This window comes from Protopterus annectens, chromosome 14.part0 (genome assembly GCF_019279795.1).
Source record: "Protopterus annectens isolate FY-2018-M chromosome 14.part0, PAN1.0, whole genome shotgun sequence".
Classification (NCBI taxonomy): Eukaryota; Metazoa; Chordata; order Ceratodontiformes; family Protopteridae; genus Protopterus; species Protopterus annectens.
In genome coordinates, this window is record NC_056748.1 from 1002960267 (window position 1) to 1002982067 (window position 21801).

Genomic DNA, 21801 nt, shown 5'->3' on the forward strand with positions numbered 1-21801 from the left:
AAGAAATTACAGCAGTGTTGTGCAGACTTAAACTGAAAGAGTAACCAGTCTATATCAGTATGGATTTGCTAAGTGGTATACGAATGGAACTATATAATTGTAATAGTGTAGTCTAACTCATCACCAGCACCATGATATATGGAAAATCATGCCAGAATATAACAGCTGCATGATATTGTGTAGCGTACTAGACAGGAGAAAACGTACTTGTAATCTTCTTAGTGCCAGGATTGTGGACTGAGCTAAAATACTGGTATTGGGTGAAAGGGAGCTGAAGCCCACATAATGAAAGAATGTAAACAGAGCCCTCTACTTTCTATCTCTGAAATGTAGAACAAAGGGACAAAATGTTGAACATCTACTAACAGCTTACTAACTTTGAATGCAAAGCTCCTGCAGGGTTAAAATGCTACTTTACACTTTGAATGTTTTAATGATTCAGTATTAATTTATATTAATTCCTGCTGTAATTGAAGAAGTGCATTAACATGCTTTGAAAGGGAAATTAAAATGCCCCTTTTGATTAGGAAAAGCAGTAAAACTAGAGACTGAAGATACCAATGGCATTACAAAAGGGATTACATTCCATATTATAGCACTCAGGAGATGAGACTATCACAATGTTTCTATTTTAAACAGCCATATGTCATGATTTTATATCTCTGTCAGTGCTTAGTGAAAAACGCCAATAGTCCTGCATACTTTGTATAATGATAACATATTTTTACTAATTATTCCCTAGCAAAATCATGTAAACAAATATCCAAAGATCTGAAGCTTGTTCTGGAGAGAAGTACATAGTTTACTGTTAAAATATTTGACATATACAAATTGCATACTTCCATAGCCCAAGCCCTGAACCATCAACCTTGAAATTTAAAAAAAACACTTTACTGTTTGAGCTATATCAGGCCCTGGGAAAAGGGCTGTAAAAATGCTATCTTAATGTGTCAGGCTGCCCAGCTTGACTGAATAAACTTAACACTAGCAGTATTGAGATAACTAATCACTGTTGTGCCAATGACAGGAATCACTTCAGAAATCGAGATCCCTTGAGAAGATGAACATTGGTGAGGAGCAGCGACTAATGGAAATGCTTTCCTGACAAAATATGTATCTTGCAAGAGTGACCCACCCACAGCAAAGAATCACCACCAATGTAGCAACATCCTGGACAAGCAGCATCACACAAAAGGAAATATGCCCTTCCTTTTTTCAATCTGAGAATGAAACAGCAAATATCCATTAATCCAAATCATCCTGTAATCCCTACTGCAAAAAGTCACACAGACATGGTGGTGGCTTTACCCCGCCCAAACAATTCTCCATATGATCTTAAGCTATTCAGAGGTGATCAGAGATTTATTTTTTTTATGTATTTATTTATTCCATTTGTTAACTGGGATAGTCTGACATGGCCTAAAGTCCCTTTTCATTAGAGGCCCGAGAAGAAAACCTCCACACAAATTAAGTATAATATAGTTTGATACAGGGGCAACATTAGAATGCAAGATGTTGTAGAAAACACAATTGCAAACAATTAGTGAAGATAAACATTGTACATTATGCATTGAACAGTAAATTAACATGGGAGTTTTTATAAAGAGTGCAGTGTTGTTTAAAGGTGGAAGGGTAAGAATTCAGTGGCAATAACAACTGCCTGGAATTTATGCAGAATGGCTTATGAAGAGCTAAGGAGAAGCTTAAAGTGAAAGAAAAGGACAATGTTCTTACAAAGAGATGTGTGGCTATCAATTAACATAAATGGTAGAGCATACAACAGGTGGGAGGAAAGCACGAGTAATGTGGACGAGTCACAGCACAAGAATGCAAGCAGAAGATAGTAAGTTATTTTAGATATGCAGCAGAAAGGTGGAAGACAGGGACATAACTGACAAGTATACAAGTGAGAATGTAAACAATAAGTTAAGCCGAAGGTACTGAATGAGTACTTCTTCACAACCTTCACAAAGAAAGAAAGAGTCTCTTCTTTAAGTGAGGTAGGGCATTCTGGTGTGCACATATGGGCAGGTACCACAACTAAGCAATAGTTGATGGAACTAGCTGTTTTAAGGGAGTGTAAAAAAAGAAGATCCAGCTGTCTGTCTCCAATAGTCTTCAGGAACCAGATTCGGGTTAGCATACTGACAAATCCTGGAGAACATCTAAAGGAAAACACTGATTAGTGCAGGAGGGTTAGAAGATGACCCCTGCTTAAAACTAGCAGAGGAAGAAGAGAGTGCAGGAAAATCCAGAGAATTACAGACTTGTCAAACCAACAGCAGCAACTGGGAAAGTTCTAAAATGAGCATTGACAAAAAGGATGGTTGCTTTTCTTAGAGCCAACAATCTCCAGGACAATAATCAGTGGGCTTATGTCCAAAGGTAGCTACCAGTTGAACTTGATCCATTGTTTTGGCTAGGATACAGGAGAATTTCATTGGGTATGAGGTGTAGACATGGTCTTGATGGATTTCAGCAAGCCATTGACATCTCCACATATGCAGGTGTTAGGAAAAATGCAAGCTGTGGTTAAGACCAAGACTAAGGACTGGATTGCTCCATGATTAAACGGTACAGCTCTGAGGGTTACAGTATCAGGATACTATCAGGAGTAAGGAAATTGAGTAGAGGAGTATAACATCTGGTCAAGTACTCTTCACTATGTGTGATATAAAGGTATCTCAGACAGCATACGACAGGATCTACTTCTTTGATGATAGCATGAAACCATTTAGGAAAAAGAGTCTAAGGAAATAATTGGAATGGCTGACACATGGGAGAAAACATAAAGCTTTCAGCTGAGGTTCAGTAAAAACAAATGCAAAGTGCTGCACTTAGCCCAAAACATGCAGGTGTGAAGTATCTCCTGGAGAGAGGTGAACTGATACTAGATGAGCAAACAGAAGATCTGAGGATGCTTATCACACATGGATTGCATCACCCAAAGAAGAGTGAGTGAGCAGTGATAGCAACAAACAAAAGACTGTGTTTTATTCTTATTATTGCATAGACTACTGAAGGAAGAGGGTCATACTGTATTGTTTTTATTTCATTATTGACTGACTTCATACCACTGTATGGATTTTGATTCTGGACTTGCCATAGAAGTATGTCATCTGCTATTTATTCTCCTTCCAGCTCAATAACCACTGTACCTCTACTTGCTTTACACAACTGGCCTAGGCCAAAGATGTCTGTTTGATCCTGATATGTCAATAAGCTGGATCATCAAAGTTGGGAGATGGCAAGGTAAAAGGGACTGCAGTATCACTCATGTTGCCTTTAGGTTCAGTAATACAACAGATCCAAGAAAAACACTATATAGACCAAAAATCCTTGTGTCGTTTGGAAAAAGAAGCGACCGATGAAGGGTGAAAATTTAAAGAACAAAATTTAGAGACTTTTGAAGCATATTAAAAAGAAATATGGACATGGGAACGAAAGAAAGAGAGATCTGGTATGGTGCAATATTTATGCAAAGGAGAAAGCCAAATTAATTAACACAAAAAATGTAGCCCCAAAGATATTTGAAAATAAATATAGGCAAAGGCATCCAGATATGGAGATTTCACAATTAAAAAAAAAATAAGATCACAAAGAGAGAATGTTGAACAGACGAATAGCCAAGTAGAAGTTAAAAAAATAGAAGCTGAAGTTATGGAATATTTGTGAGGTGATGGATTCAGTGTAGAAAGCCTAACACAGATCATATCACAGTCTGGTGGAAGAACTAGTTACATTAATAAAGAGACACAAGAGAAGCATAAGACATCTAAAGAAAAAATATGCACATGGGAAAGAAAAAGAGATTTAATGTGGTGCAATAGTTATGCAAAGGAGAAAGCAAAACTAATCAATGCAAAAAGAGCAGCACCAAAGGTATTTGAAGTGAAATACAGGCAAAGACATCCAGATATGGAAAAGTTTACAATACAAAAACTAAGGAAACAAACAAAAAGTATAAATGATAATTAGTAAAGGTGAAGTTAAAGAAATAGAAATGGACATTATATATTACATGCAAACTAAAGGATTTAGTGTAGAACATTTAACTTGGATAACAACATGACAGAGCAATGGAAACCCAAATTAAGGAGAAACCAGTGGAGCAGGAAGCATCTAATCAGTTGACATATGAAGATAAGTTGGAGCCTCCCATAGGAAATCAGTACAAAGGTTCAGTTGGAGTTATACAACAAGGGAAACAAAAGGAAACTGTGGCAACTCTAATACAGTCGATGTTGGGGAGTGATAGGCCAGTGATTTCCTGTTTGAAGAAGCAATGGATGACACAGGGTGAAACTGAAGGGAACGTGGCACAGGAAGAAGCTCTAGAACTTTCTAAAGAATACCTGCAGGAAATTGGTAACGAAGAATGTGCCCTAAGTTTAAAAGAAAATTATCCAAGAGAAGAATTGCTTGATTTAATAAAAATGGACAGACGATAAATTAAGATCAATGAAAGAAATAGACTACAGAAAGTCAATAAAATCCAAAAAGTTAAAAGTCTGATAAAACAAATTAACACAGTAATTAGAACTGCCCATAGAGATTCATGTGATATAACAGAAGTAAATAGGATATATTACTGTGCAGATAAATTAATAACAGAAGGCATTCCAGCCAAGAATCGAACCAGAGAAACTTTTGCTGTTAGGCAACAATGCTACCACTGCACCACTGTGCTGTCCAATTGGGCTCTTGCTCCTTCTTGGTCTTGGGCAGCAATTTTTTTCTTTTGTTATACAATTTATTTATTGCAGATGTCCACCAAACAGTTTTACTCTTCCTTGTGGAGGATGATTTAGTCCTGTCGGGTGTTCCTGATTCCATGCATCTATATAAATGCTCATATAGTGCTTTGGTGTAGTTTTGGATATTAATGCCAGTTCCTACGGAGGGGAAGGGAGCTGTGAAGCTGTTTATACCATCCCTCAGGAGGCTGTAATCAGCTTTGGAGAAGTTTTTATGTCTGATGGTGACTTCAAAAGTGAACACTTTGTGGTCAGATCTTATCAGGGAGGATGATACTATAGGGATGCTGCAGTGGTTACTCATGTTGGTTAATACCAAGTCTAAGATATTATCTCCTCTTGTGGGAGTATCGACTAACTGTTCCAAGGCATTTGCATTGACAAAATGAAGGAATCTCTGGGCATTTGTGTTCTGGCATGAGCAGTTCTTCCAGTCTGTGTTTGGGAAGTTAGTCATCCAGGATCAGGGTAAAGGTTGAATCTTGATAGATTCGAACAGGTCCAAATAGGCAGTTTGGGCATCTTCAGTCAGATTTGGGGGGCTGGTAGCTAGCTATGATTTGAATAGGGGTCTTGTCAATGGTTAACTGCACCTGGAGTGTCTCCTATGTATCATACTGTTTGACCAGCCTGGAGGTGTGCGTGCGTGTGCGTGTGTGTGCGTGTGTGTGCGTGTGTGTGTGTGTGTGTGTGTGCGTGTGCGTGTGTGTGTGTGTGTGTGTGTGCATATATATATATATATATATATATATATATATATATATATATATATATATATATATATACATATATATATATGGATCTACTTCAGTAGATCAAACATTTACAAGTTCAAACCACATATGGCCGAGACCATATGCTTGAACACATAAATGTTCAAATACTGAAGTAGAAACACAAAAAAACAACAAAAAAATTAAACGTTTATAGCAGGTGGGCTGCACCCCCCACACCCCCCCTTACCTAAATATACCAACTCCGAGATCGCACTAAATTGCAGAAATGGGAAATCTTCCCTTTCTGCTTGTACGGACATCTCCATTCAGTCTGATTGAACTTTTACAAGTTCGAACATATGGTCTCGGCCATATGTGGTTTGAACTTGTAAACATTCGATCGACTGAAGGGGACCCATATATATATATATATATATATATATATATATATATATATATATATATATATATATATATGGGTCTACCTCAACCCATCGAAATTATATTTCAATGAAACGTAATCAGGTGAACTCCTTTTCACAAAAGTGCATATTTTCTAAAATGCACTTTCGCGAAAAGGCAATTAAGTAAGCTGCAACGGGGGCTGTTGCTTAGATCACAGCACAGCAGGGAGAAGGGAATATTCCCTTTTCCACACTGTAGTGCTATCTTACCATGAGAATATAAAAGTAGCGAGTGTCTGTGGGGTGCAGCCCCTCTCATGGGGGGTGCAGAGGGGCTTGCCCCACTGCATAAATGTGGTTACTGCTGTGTGCTTTTTTTGTTTGGTTTATTTCTCTTTCGTGAAAGTGCATTTTTGGAAAAATGCACTTTCGCGAAAAAGAGTTTGCCTGATTTTGTTTTGTTGAAACGTAATATATATATATATATATATATATATAGATATAGATATAGATATAGATATAGATATACATAGATATAGATAGATATAGATGCATGGCAATTTGTAACTAGATTTCAATCAATTGTGATTTACTATCTTTCATTTAGATAAACTAACTCTTGCTCTAAAATCTTTCCAGGTGTTACAATACACTGTGACTTGGTTCAAATCAAGAATCAAGAACATATCTTCAGCAATCATGCTAGCATTATGCATAACGTTTTAAAAGTTTAAAATCGATAAAATTTCATACTATTCATCAGTGTATGTTTAAAATATTTATCCACAACAAATCAAAGAATAATTTCTGTTTCCTAAACATGCCTAAAGACTCATTTTAACAACCCTAACAATGGATGGGAAAATGTATTTGGCAGTGGATAAGTTAGCATTATACATAAACAGCTTATTACTTCATAGGCTAAACTACTTTAGACATTACCTTTTCGTTTATAATTCAGATTTTAACTTAATGCCTTTGCAGATGCTTGGTTAGATTTCATTTGTTTTTTATTTTTCTGCATGGGAAAACTAGATATTTCTTAAGTAATTTAATTTTGTAGGCTTGACCGCTTTATAAATTGCTTGGTTTATGATTTAGAAATGTGGCAGTCAAGGATCATAGGATCATAGGAGATTACTATGCCATCAACCTGTCATTATATATCTATATATATATATATATATATATATATATATATATATATATATATATATATATATATATATATAAAATCGGTCACTTTAAGCCTAGCCAGGTCACCCCAATGTAATACCATGAAAATGCTAGTCAATACCAAAGATTGCATTTAGTGATGACTGCCCATGTCCAGCACGGTTATGAGCACTATCCAGGTTCCTCTTCAGCAGTGTCATAGAGGTGCTCTGTTTCACATGAATTGGTAGCTTGTTCCAAAGATCCAGTCACTGGGAGATAAATCTGTCCTTCCAGCATATCCTGTTTAAGTTGCAGGCCATATTTAGGTTCCTGGAACAGGTAGCCTTAGGCACATTTGATTTACTGATATGCCATAAGTTCATTAGGTTTGGGTCTTGGATTGCTCTGTAGGCGAGGCGTAACTCTCTCCTAAGAAGTCTGTACTATATGGAGTATAGTAACAGAGACTTTAGTCAGTCTGTGTAAGGCACATGCTGGAGCCCCTTGATCTTTTTTGTTAGAAACCTTTGAGGTCTCTCCAGTTGCTGGAGGTGCCTTGTATGGTACATGCCAAATGGGGCGTTATACTCAATTATGAGATGGATTAGTGCCGAGTATAGCAGGGTTATAACCTGTTTTGCTCTCAAGGCAATGCCTTTACTAATCAAGTGTGTTATGTAGAAAGCCTTCCTTACTACAGTAGACACATGGTGATTGAAGATAAGGTTGCAGTCAACTTGTGGTTCCGGGTCCCTTACCACTTTATGGGTATTTAAGGTATTACTGTTGATTTGGTAGTGTGAAGGGACACTTGTGCCGAAAGGAATGATGATGCAATTTTTTTCATTCATTTTGAAACTGTAACTAATACACCAGTCATTGGTCTGTCTGAGACCCTCCTGGGGTATACTGACATCATTTGGGGATTCAGTGATTGCACCTAGTTTGCAGTTATTTGCACCTAGTTTGCAGTCAGCCACAACCCCTTAATTTTGACCTGAACCTCTGAGAAGTATATACCAAACCATAGGGGGCCCAGCACTGACCCATGTGGCACCCCGCTAGTAACAGGTCTGCTGGGTGATGTGGACTCACTCACTTTGGTAGTGTGTGTGTCTAATTTGTGAGCCAGTTGGCAACTCATCTTACAAAGAAGGGATTTAAATTCAGTTTGCTAAGTTTATCAGTAATATTTGAATGTGGGATTGTGTCAAAAGCCTTTGCCAAGTCAAGGTATGCTCTGTGCACAGCTTTCCCCTTGTCAATGCCCCTGGTCACATTTTCAAAGAAGTCCACCAGATTTAACAGGCAGGATCCACCAATGACGAAGCTGAATTAGGTAGGATCCAGGGTTTGGAGGTCACCTATGTCTTTTTTTATGAGGTCCGTAATGATTTGTTCCATGGATTTACAGATGAGGCTGGTCAAGCTTATAGGTCTTTAATTCCCCGGGTCTGTTGCTAGTCCACCTTTGTGGAGGGGAATAAATGTTGCTGTTCTCCATTCTGCAGGAACAAAGCCTGTGGTTCAGCTGTGATTGAGAAGGGTACTTTATTGTAATGCTAGTTCATGTTTTAGCCTGTTTAGAAGACAGCCTAGGATGATGTCTGGTCATGTAGAAGCTGTGTTTTTTGGCTTGGACAAGGCTTTGAGGACCTGCTCTTCAGATATGTAGGGTGGGAAAGAAGTTTGGGGGAAGGATGTGACAAGTTAGAAGGGAATAAGGAAGTGAAATTTTCACCACACCTATCTGCTAGCAGGTTTGCTATCTCCTTGCAGTCAGTGTGTGTGATACCTTTGGCCACTAGTTCTACACATGCTTGAATCCTACCTTTTAGGTTATGTACATAGCTGTAAAAGGCCTTATGGTTATCCTTGGCTATACTTGCTAAGTTTCTCTCAAAGGAGCCCTTAGAGAATTTGACAAGTTGTGTTATTTCCCATCTTGAGGCTGAGGAGGGTGCTTTTCCATTGTTGGGGCCTCACCTTTGTTTATCTTGGACAGCAAATGTTTGCATTTATTGTAAAGTTTGTTGATGCTGGATGTCCATCATGGTAGCTTGTTTTTACTTGGGGCTCTAGCTTTGGTTCTTTCTGGTACAGCCAAGTTTATACACTTATGTAAGTGATTGTAGAGGGCTTTAGTGTAAGCTTCGGCATAGTTACCACTTCCCACTTGGGGTGGGGCTTGGAATGCATTTATACCTTCTCCTAGGAGAGTATAGTTTTCCTTGGTGAAGGTTTTTAGTCTGATTTCACCCTTTGTGAGTTCTGGTGTTAGTGCCAGCTTGGAGGTGACTGTTTTGTGGTCATATTTTACTAACAAATGTCTGACATTTGCGTCAGTGTATCTGTTTGATATGTTAGTGAGGACCAGATCTAGAATGTTTGTTCATCTTGTCAGGGTATGAACAATTTTTCCATGGCATTTGAATTAACAAAGTCAAGGAACTTTTGCAGTAATGAGTTGGGGCAGTTGATGGTGGGATAATTGAAAGTGTTTGGTAAAGTTTGGATTGTCTCCAGTTTGGTCAAGTAGGCTTCATGGGTATCATGATCCATGGAGGGGGATCAATAACTGGCTATGACTTGAATGGGGGTCTTACCCACCATAACCTGGACTTGGAGTAGTTGTCCAGTCTATCTAGACAGGAGGTGATCTTATCTCTAATATAGATAGTAGCACTGCCTCCTTTGGTTTTCACACATTCATTTTGTATTGTAATGGTGTGGAAGGCATTGTAGCCTTGCAAGGCCGGGTTATTATCTGAGGCCTTGAACCATCAAATTACAGTCTTCTCTAGCTAAAGAGAAAAAAATGCAAAAAACTAATAAAAACACACCAGTATGTCAACCAAATTTACAGTCTTTTTGTTGGAGTAAAAGACATAACATTTGTTCATATATTGGTGTGCTTGAACGTTTTCTGATTGGTTTATCATTTAAATTTCAGGGCATCTTTGAAGTAGCTTGTGCTCATTTAATTTGTTGTTTAGTTTCTTATGAAATCCAATTGGTCATAGCAGCTGTTTTTCTCCTAGGTCATAGCTCTACATTTTGCTAAAGCTCAGTTTGGTAACATCAAGCAGTCTATTATCTACAATTCAGTAAGTAATATTTATACAAGTAGTAGTCTAGACATATCCACAATCATGATATTTTCTGGAGGAAAAATAAGCCAAATAAATATAAAGATGGTAGTAAATAGCAAATGCTTTTTAAAAAGTACAGGCAGCAGTGTCTTTTCATCATTAGCTCTTCTTTGTAATAACAATAGTCAATACAGCCAAGTCATACCATCAGTGTTATTATATATTAAGCTGGGAGAAAATGCACATTTATGTTTATTTGTAAAGTTTCACCAGTAAGGATGTGCTCTTGGAAACGGTACAAGTTAGTTACATTTTATCAGGTGAACTTCCGTGCTGCAACATTTCAACTTTGTTATGACTCCAAGCAATTCATTTAATGATGTTTATATTTTGAGGTATTTATAGAAATAACTATTTGCATAGGTAACAAAATAAACAAAGTCTGTATAATTACAAGCAAAACAACAAAAGCTGCAACAAATGAAGTAAATGCCTTGTTGCTGTTGTTGTAAATACTATAAATCCAATAACAAAAGAAGAATCAGCACAGGCAACCACGGACTTCACAAGATGCCACTGTAATCTTTAAAACTGCAAAATTTATTGTGCACTGATAAGAACGGTAAGCGCTTTCACCACAAAAGGTCTGATGAAGCAAAAGTGAAAGTGCTTACCGTTCTTATCAGTGCACAATAAATTTTGCAGTTTTAAAGATTACAGTGGCATCTTGTGAAGTCCGTGGTTGCCTGTGCTGGTTCTTCTTTTGTTATTGGATTTAAAGTCTGTATAATATTCAGTACAAACATCAGTGAAAGTTTTTTCCAGCATCATCTAGGGATTTACCTGACACTCTGTAGTAATTTGTATGTAAACTGATTTTGGTAATATTAATGACAATAAAATTTTGCAATCTTCAACATGGCATTGGATTATGTCAATGCCAGTGTAATTGTATGTCTCCAACCATGACATTTCAGATTATCGCCTCCCAGAAAAGGACCTTATGCATATAGCATGATACACAAACATCCCACTGACCATAGTAATAAACAAAAGCACATTTGCCATAATATGACTGTGGGTGAGTCGTCCTAGAGTAAAAACTGGATCAACTCTGCTACAAAAGCCTATACGGCAGACACTTCAGTCTGCCAACCATGAGTCAAAACTCACTAGTTACTGGTGATAACAGAGGAAATAAAACACATGCATGCCTTATTGATCTTGGTAACTAGTATGAAAGGGTAATATTTACTGAGGGCCAAATGAGCAGAAAAATCAAACTGGGTCATAAGGAAATCATCCTTCATATACTTTATCAGTAGACATTACTTTCTTCAATGACCCAAGTAAATCTTCTGCAGGGATTGTTACTGAGTCCCATAATATAGTTCTGTATGTTTGCAGGTTCATTTGCTTGCTAACTATAATTATTTTCTGATTCTGTGAAAACACAGATCAGACATAAATATATTGGGAAATTAAACAACATGATCTTTATGAAATCACAAAACGAATAAGATATGGAACAAAAAGGTACTACTTACCTTTTAGAAGCTACTGTAGTAACTGTGCAATGATTTTGATCTCAAAACTGTAAGCAGTGATCAGGTATTTTTTTTGTTTTGCCAGTATATTAAATGGAAACATAAAATTACCTTTCAGTGAAGTGACCATCCAACCACTGGATACAATGAATTGATTAAAGATCAAAGTTTAGGCAAACTTTGTAGTTGGAATGATATATGTCAGACTGCTGTAGACAAAAGGGGTGTAGTTCTTGTATAATTAGAGATATCACTTCTGCCAAAAATAAAATTTAAAACTCAAGTTCCATGGGACCAGGCAACATACCTAATGGTTTCCTGTACAGAATAATCATTGATAACCTAACCATAGTTACTAGATTTAAAAAACAAAATAATTATATCTAGACATATCCCTGGGCTGCGGTGGTGGATTCTTGTAGTACTAAATCACAATGAGCTGGTGGCACATTAAAAACATGCAGTCTGTAACCCTTCAGCCCAGCATATTATCTTTGTAGAATCATTTACATAGCCATAATGTAGCTTTCCAAACTGACACATGGCAACTGTTTCTCTTAGGTATGGTTCAGTATGGCTTTATTAAGGTGAGATCTTACCTTTTGAAGTGTGAGTGTTTCTAGTCACAGCAGCTCTTGCTGAAGACTTGACAGTGAAGGATGTTTGCTATTAAGTTCTTATGAACAGAAGCAGAACAAGGTTGGGGAAAAGGGGGCAGCCATCCCCAGTGCATAGTTTTAGGGAGCATAATCCAGGGTTCCTGCATTATTTTATTCGGTGCCAAAATGCCAGTACAGAAAGGCACTTCAGCGCTTAATGCATTATGCTGTAGCAAGCTGAGATTGGCTTACTACAGTCTGAAAAAAAAATGTTTTGCACTTCAGTTAAAGAGTGGGTGTGTGTGGCTCAGGCTGCTGTCTGAAGATGATTGGTACAAATTATATACTTATCAGAGTTTTCCATTATGGTACAGAAATCACATTGGTTTAGAACTGCAAATGTCTTGCAGAAATCATATTGCTTATTATCACATTTGTTACCTCTTTTTCTTTCACATTTTAAGCAGCATTTATGTTTGTCCTTCGGAGCACTTTCTTTCATACATAATCTGTAGCTCATTTCTAGCCTTCCATTGTAGTCTTGTGTGCAAGAATATACAGACGTGTTTCCACATATGGTTCAAGTGTTTACTGTGAATAAGCTCTTCTAATTCATTTAATACATGACAAAAGGCCAGAGCCAAATAAATGGTACTCCTAGAAGGCATTCATTGCCGAAGCGCTAGAGAAGACATTAGAGCATTGTTTTCTTTGTGTTGCCACTTGTTTTATTAAACTGTTTTTTCATTTTATGGTCTTTTTATTTGGATCTGGCCTTTTGTTGTGAATTAGTTTGGTGCTTCACAGTCATGCTTTACTATTCTAATTCAGTTGTCTGAATAGAATAAAATGTGCTATATACCAACATTTTGTTTGATGATTACCTGTAATGTAACATTGTTTTATCCTCACACTTGGCCAGTAATGGTTTCTATTCTTGTCAACTATCACAATAAAATAACAAAGATTCTACTGAAAAAATATCATGCAGAGTTGGTCACATTTTGTATGTTCCAAACTTGCAATAAGAGCCACACAAAACCAAGTAAAATGAAAAAGTAGAATCCGGTCTGGCAGCAAAAAAAACCTTTCAATTAAAATAATCCAAAGTACAATAAGTAAAAAGCAATAATCCAGGTAAGCGCTTTCGTTTGTCACACTGACAAACTTCTTCTGACAATAAGAAGCATCACTTCCTTCTGTTAAAACCATTTGAAATTCCCTCCTTTAAATTCTATTGGTCCATTTCGCAAAAAACATGATGTCAGCAGAATGACAGCAAAATAACCCGCCCCCCACCTTAGGCACACAAGACTGAAGCATATCTAAAAGATGTAGTTGTATAAATAAGCTGAATATACCTCAAATAATTGCATTATAAAACCATTGTAAAACCTTAAAAATATAAATATAATAAACAACCCAAATACCGAGAGTACGTGTAATACCTACATAAATAGTTATAAATGTAAAATAAACCTAAGATAATGAAAAGTTATAACCACAATATACTAAACGCACGCATAGTTTGGCGGTGTATAAATGTGTATATTTTATGTATAAATATTATAAAACTCAAGTATAGTGAATAATATAAAGTATAATACTAATACTAATACTAATAAAAATGTAGTAGTAAATATAATAAAGTATAATAGCCATTATAAATATTGATGATGGAAAAATAAATAATAGAATAAATTCTCTCTCCAGAGATTTTAATTTTAATATGCTGTTGAGGGAAAGAGATTCATTCAGGCCTTGCCAAAAATGTGCGCACAGGCGAATTTGTCACCCTAATTCCATTTTTTCTAAATGGGCTGGCCATGCTCCCCCCCATCATTGTTTTTTAAAATATCTAAAACAATGAATTTGAACTGATGTGTGGGGTTTAAGCAAATGTGTTTTGCAAAAGCGTTATTTTCAACTTTGTCTCTAATAGCTCTGAGATGTTCACCCATCCTTTCTTTCAATTTCCTTTCTGTTTTCCCCACATAAAATGACACACAATGGGTACACATAGCACAATAAACAACCTTTTCAGAAAAACAACAAAATCTACCCATGATCTTTACATATTGCCCATTTACAAGAACCCCACAGGTTTCTAAAATAAGGTTACAAAATTTACATTGACCACATTTATACATATAGCCTTGACAGTTGTTATTAAAAGTAGTCTCAAAACATTTCTTGAGGTTGTAACCTTTTTTGTACACAATGGGGGGATGTATATCTAATTTATTCCTGAGCAAAGAATCATTCAACAAAGAAGCCCAATTTTTCTCTAAAATAGATCTAATAGCAGAGGTATTGGAATTAAAGGTGGTAACAAAACTACACTTAAAATTCTGATTAATAGTTTTATTGTTATTAGTAGAAGTAATCTGATTGTTCTCTGCATTAGGTATTGTTGAATGTTCATTTTCATTGTTGCTTGGAATAAAAATATTAGGGATTGTTTCTTGCACAATGGTTTCATTTGTTAACAAGGGTTTAAAGTGACCAATACTTCTCTTGATGCGAACCACCCTACCCAATTCAGCTTTGTTAAGGGCAGATCTTGCCTCTTAAACCTAGTTGATTTCTTTGAAACAGTTACCAAAGCCATAGATGAGGGCAAGGTAGTCCACACAGCCTACCTGGACCTCGCAAAAGCCTTCGACACAATACCCCACTCGGACATCATAAATAAGCTTACCAGCTTAAATATCAACCCCTATATCACAAGATGGGTTGCAAACTGGCTCAGAGGTAGAACCCACATGGTCAGAATCGCAGGTACCATGTCCGAATCCAAACCAGTTACAAGTGGCGTCCCACAGGGCTCAGTTCTGGGACCTCTCTTGTTCGGTATATACTTCTCTGAGGTTCAGGCTAACACGGGGAGATTATGGCTGACAAAGTTGGCAGATGACTGCAAACTGGGGGCCATAATCGAATCTCCAGTTGACACAAGCAGCCTCCAAAAGGGTCTCACAGAGACGGATGCTTGGTGCCAGAGCCACGGCCTCAAGCTAAATGCTAAAAAGTGTATAGTCATCCCCTTTGGGAAAAACAAGGTGCCACAGCTACACGCTCCAGGGACCTAAACCTCAGCACAAAAATAAATAGGACATGCTGGAGGGACAGATTCATTTCCCAGAGGCTCCCCTCACTCTGGAATAGAATCCCAATTCATGTTAGACGTAGCCCCTCGCTGACCCTCTTCAAGTGAAATCTGGACACGTGGATGGGAAATCACAAATTCACCCCTGGGATCTCTTCTGTGTCCCTGCTAAACAGAGGCACAGTAAATTAATCTTAAAAGGGTACCTTCTGTGACCTACTTTACAGAGGCACAGTAGGCTAATCTAATAGGGAGGCGGAAGCCAAATACACTCTGGCTAGGCTTATAAATGCCCTAGGGCAGATAGCCTAGTATCTACCTATGAACGTATAACATCATCCACCAAAGAATTTGGGTAACCTCTGTGTAAAAATATGGTTTTTAGAAGTTCACATTCAGATATGAAGTCATCCCATTTAGTGACCATTCTATCTGCCCTCACAAATTGTCCCTTTAGGACAGCACATTTCTGTATATATGGATGACAGCTTTCGTAGTGCAAAACACTATTACTGTAGGTTTCCTTGCGGAAAATTTTTGATGTAATGGAAAATTAGTTTCATAATATTTTCTCAAAAGAACATCTAAGTAAGAAATCTGGTTAAGATCCTTAACAGCTGTAAATTTTAAAAAAGAAGTAGTTTGATTAATATAATTCACAAAGTCATCAATTAATGTACTTCCACCATTCCACAATATAAATATATCATCTAAAAAGTGTAGGTATATCTTACAATACTGAAAAAATGTAGATGGAAAAATGTATTGTTCTTCCCATACAAACATGACTATATTTGCATATAGGCCTCCGCACAGAGAACCCATAGCTACTCCCTCATTCTGTAAGAATAATTTAATTTGAACATTATAAAGTTGTTTTTAAGTACAGTGTCCAGCAGTTGTTCATACAGGTTGATTTTACTTTGTGTGAAGCCCCTTTTAGTCAGGAAATTATTTATCCATTCGATACCAGTCCCAAGTGGTATGACAGAATATAAATCCTTTACATCTACAGTAATTGATATATCTGTTTTATCAAATTGGGCTTGTTTTATCCTGTTTAGAAAGTCCCAATAGTCTTTGCATGAGTGAGATTCTGCCATAACAAACTATTTTAATTTTCCATCCAAGTATTTGGCTATAGGATTAGTTATTGAACCTTGTGCATCGACAATGGGTCTCATAGGTGGTTTTATAATATTTTTGTGGATTTTAGGGACTCCAAACAGGACAGTTGTCCTGGGATGTATTACAGTCATGTAAATTAACTCCTCCATATCAATACTACGCTCAATAAAAAGATCATATAAAATGCTCCTTATACGCCTATGTGCGCCATTCATTTCATTTATGGAACTTGGGCTATAAGTATGACTGGTTAAAATTTCTTCCATGTTATGTAAATTGTTGTTGTGTCTTTTGGCTTTTCCCGGTTAGGGGTTGCCACAGCGGAACTCCTGTCTGCTAATGATTGGCAGTAGATTTTTACGTGCCAAGTTGCCGGCCCTGATGCACAACCTTCAACGAAGGTATGCCCATTCGCGCATGTCTCCACACAGAAGACGCTCTAGCTGAGAATCGAACAGGACAACATCTTACTGTGAGGCGGCAACGCTACCACAGCACCACCACCACAGTTTCCATGTTATGTAAATGGAAATAATCACTTTTATTAAAAATAATCATACCACCCCCCTTGTCAGGTTTTATTAACCTGATATTTTTAGAATTCATTAACATTTTTAACCATACCACCCCCCCTTGTCAGGTTTTATTAACCTGATATTTTTAGAATTCATTAACATTTTTAAATCATTCCACGGTGGTGCAGCGGTAGCATTGTGGCCTCACAGCAAAAGGCTCTCCCTTTCGATTCTCGGCTTGGGTTGGGAGTGCCTTCTGGTGTGAGTCTGCATGTCCTCCCTGCGGTCGAGTGGGCATTCGAAAGACATGCGTTGAATGGGAGTGCCTTCGTTGAAGGTTGAGCATCGTGCTGGCAACTCAACACCATAAAAACCAACTGCCAATCATTAGAGGACAGGAATTCCACTGTGGCGACCGAAACATTAACATTTTTAAATCATTGTTCTCAGTTCTAGTTACATTGTACCTCCTTTTGCATTTTGTATGTTTGCTGCTTCTATACTGACAAAAACTATTGCAAGTTTTAGGTAACTTTCTACATTTTACATTTTGCTGCATCAGAAAAAAGAGTAGGATGTTTTGTATAGTGCCTCATAGGTTCATATCCTTTTGTTCGGAAAAAATTGTGGAACTGTAAGTGAATGTTCACATGTTTACTTATGATCTAGTTCTATTCTCCTTTACTATTAAATATGGGGACTTGGTAAATAGTGATGGAAACATTATAACATTTTGACTAATGCTTTCTTATTGACTTTGTTTGCCTTGGCAGCAAACGCTATTCTTTAGCTTTTTATATCATAGATAATGCTGTTTCTCTTACAATGCAAAATAAAGAGCTAATGGAATTGTTAGTAAATCATTTGATAAATGTAGCTTTTAGAATCATCTTAAACAATGTTGCATTGCTAGCAGGCTGTATCTTCAGTGTTACAATATGCATGAAGTTGTTCCTTATTTCTTGTTTTCAGACAACTAAAACAAGAAGCAAAGATTTTCTTGTTGAAACAAAGATATTGGTTTTCAATGGGAAACAGAAACTGGAAGAAGAAGTACAGTATAACTGTGAAAACATGGCTTTATGCTGTTCTCAGCGGAGGAATCTTGGAAGATGGATTTCTGCAGCAGTTCTGTTTTGTATAAAGAAGACCACAAGTAAATGTTTGACAAAGAGCAAGTGAGAAAGGTAAACAGACACTAAAAAAGAAGCAGAACTGTTAAATGTCTTCTCCTCATGTGAGTCATATGCTTTCTCTTCAGAAGACCTAACACATGCTGCTTTAAAGAAAAAAAAATATATATATATAGCTTTATCTAAGATTAATAAATAATGAAAATAAAATTATGTTTAAAATATCCCTGCCAAGCAGGTAGTTTGTACATCTGCTTCTATAAGGAAGCAACATTTTCATCCATTCAATTCACATCTGTACCTTCTTCACAGTTATTTTAAGTATTATCTGAGAATTAAGACTTTAACAGCACAAAACTAAACTAATGAATGGGGCTGGCAAGGACATGGACCAGAGATACCTCTAGTATGTTATTTTATTATTTCCTTCCGAGGAACCCAAGCTGCACAACTGAGATCAAACCACTGTTTGTAGAAATGGGACACAAATCAATTACGTGTATTACCACAACATTGATTTCTAGGGCCAGGAAGAGAAAGGGTTCCTACCACTATACTTCATGACACAATTAATGATTTTGATCCCAAAATGCCACAGCTATCCACCACAACTGTTGATTTGTATATAAGATAAACTTCATGTATACCCAAATTGCCACTCAGAATACATGAAACTGATTTTCCATGGTGCTGCATGCTGGATTTTACAGCTGAAGAAGGATTTAAGAAGAAGAAAACTGACTTATTATGCAACTGTGGCTGTGGATACTTAATCAGCATAAGGATACACTATGAAATGCTAAAGAGTTTACTGAACTCAGGCAAAGAATGTACTACTACCACTGCTATAAGAATATAAATTTGAAAAATCTCCAACCGGTATACAATAAGCAACCCTGGAAAGACTAAATGGCAGGTAAGAAATATATTTAATAGATGCATAATCACAATAAACATATTGAATATCCATGCAGAATTTACAATGCATTACAACAATATTTAATGTGCAGTGTTAACCTCTATGCTAAAATATAATCTGATGTTTCCATAGCAGTCTTATAGGGCAAGTGTACATCTAGCTACTTTTAGTTTTATTTTTAAATGGAATTTTACACAGTGCATGGTGTTACATACCTATTGATGTGGCAAATAGAAATTACAAGATTAATTTAACAGGATGTCCATTAGAGAGTCAGGAAAGGCAAATAGAAAGTACAAGATTAATTAAAAGGAAGTCTATTAGAGAGTCAGTAAAATTAGTCATAATAGAAGAATCATGCCTACCTGAATTTCTATAATACTGAGAAAAGCTTATTAGTTAGGGGCCACATTTAATGATGTTATACATAACACAAGCCATCCAAAGACCTGAACTGCACACTCTCACTGTTTCTGATCTTGACTTTGTCTTAAATTTTTGTTTTGTCCTGATAAAATGTATGGTGTGTTTTTTCCCAGCAAATGGTTGAAAATTGCAGTCAGTAAATAAATATAAAATTTGAGTTCCAGGCTTTCTATATTCAGAAAATGCATGCTAATGAAATCTTTTTATTATGTTAACATTATAAAACAGTTCTTGATTTTTGTCTTTCATGCCTCTTTGTAGTTAGCTTTATTTCTGATTCTTGAGGTAAGAGCTTCAAAGCTATGCTCCACTGCACACAGTTTATTGTACCAACATGGGATATTGTCAGCCATTGGCTTACACTTACATACAATGTAATTGCTAGTGGGAAGCAATACAATTAAAAAAAATCATTCCCATAGATTTCTAGTCCTTATATAAATCCTTACGTTGTTAACTTGATAAAATTCAGACATTTTCTTTATTCAAATTCAGAAACAATAAAGGTGTATATATATATATATATATATATATATATATATATATATATATATATATATATATATATATATATTTAATGACTAGTTGCAATTATTTTTCATAAACAGTTTTTCTTTACACCTAATAATGTGATATATACAAAAAGTCCACTCAGTCAAACTGAAGAAGATATCCTTGTCCGAGAATAAGAGAAACTAAAAACTTTTGGAGTGGTACATGTCAACTTTCTTCAAGATTTCTTTTACAAGGTTGATTGCTTACACGTCAGAATTTAAGTTTTCAATATTTAAAATATTGACCTGTTATTATTGTATTCCAATCTCCAAAATATATGGGGCAATGCTGTCCTGAAACTCAAATATTCCCTTCATTACTCTTCAAAATTCTTTCTGATTTGAACCTGTACATGTGTGCACACTATGTACTGTGATGGAATTTATACCTGGATACCTGTTAAGTACTACATAACCATTTATGTATAATAATATATCATCCACCATTAAAAGCAATTCCATGTGGCCAAAAATACCACTCCTGTCCTCTTTGGTCCAGCGAATGATAAAGCTGCTCCTCAAGACCAGTGACCTCTTATTTAAAGCATCATCATCATCCTGGACATTAAAATGTGTCTCTTGCAATGAAACTATCAATTGTCTGTGGTTATAGTTTTCTCAGATATGAAAACTCCCTAGTTTTGATGGAATTAGTTAAGCCATTAATATTCCATATTGTAAAACTCATCCTACGTGTAGACTACTTCATTGCAGTTTAAGACCATTATTTATTCCATACATGAAAGAATCCTGACTAAAGTAACCATGGTTTTTAGTAAGTAGTATTCCACCCAGAAATAAGTTGAAAAAAATGCTCCATAGTGTGCTAGTCCAAACATAATGACAATGGCATGCAAAGTATAGAGTTATTTACATCAAGAAACTTCTGAAGAACAATCACAACATTACAAAATGAAAGAATTATAAATAAACCATAAATCTATCTTATTATTCCTGATGGATCAGGATCAAATAGTCTGTGAAAGTGCACAATGTTTATCTGTCCCATATTTTACTTAGACAATTCTAAAATATAAAAAGAACCACGTGAAATCACAACGTCAGAACTTTAATGGCAAAGCTTTCGGATAAAACAAGTTAATCTAAGAACACATTTCAATACAATAGTAAATCAGTCACATGGTATCACACAGCCAATCAAAATTTAAAAACAATAATTATTATTCTAAACAAATCTGCTTATTATTTTAAAATAAGTTTTAAAGAGACTATTTGATTTATACTAGGAACATGATCCGCATTCAAACGCAATATCCACTCAAATTCCTTTATCTCTAATTTATTAGTAAAATCTCCACCTCGTAGGTCTCTAAAAACCAGATCTAAAACCCTAAATGTAAAAACATGAGTACAATCATTTTCATTAATATGTTGAGCCAAAGCATTTGTCACAACCCCCCTGCGTATCTCAGACCTATGCTCCACCATTCTCTCTCTTAATTTCCAAGTCAATTTTCCCACATAAAATGCAGGACAAGTCCTGCAAGTGGACAAACAAACAATATTGCTAGTGTTACAAGTAGCATAATTCTTAACATAATATGTCCTGTTAGTAATTGGATGTTTAAAGCTTTCATCTTTATTAATATCAGCACAACACGAACAATTATAACATGGAACAGTTCCATTCTTGCTCGATATAACTTTTGATTGCTGATGAAAGTCTGTATAACAAAGTCGCCTTTTCAAATATGGACAATTTTTATATGAAAAACAAGGGAAG

General features: G+C 36.2%; 1 protein-coding gene across 1 annotated transcript in view; it reads left to right on the forward strand.

Moving 5' to 3' along the window:
- JAKMIP3 (Janus kinase and microtubule interacting protein 3) overlaps positions 1-21801 on the forward strand; it is a 1929353-nt gene that overhangs the window by 1633195 nt on the left and 274357 nt on the right. The window contains exon 24 of the mRNA XM_044056811.1: positions 17998-19074. The gene's annotated coding sequence lies outside the window, so the exon portion shown is untranslated. The remainder of the gene's footprint in view (positions 1-17997; positions 19075-21801) is intronic.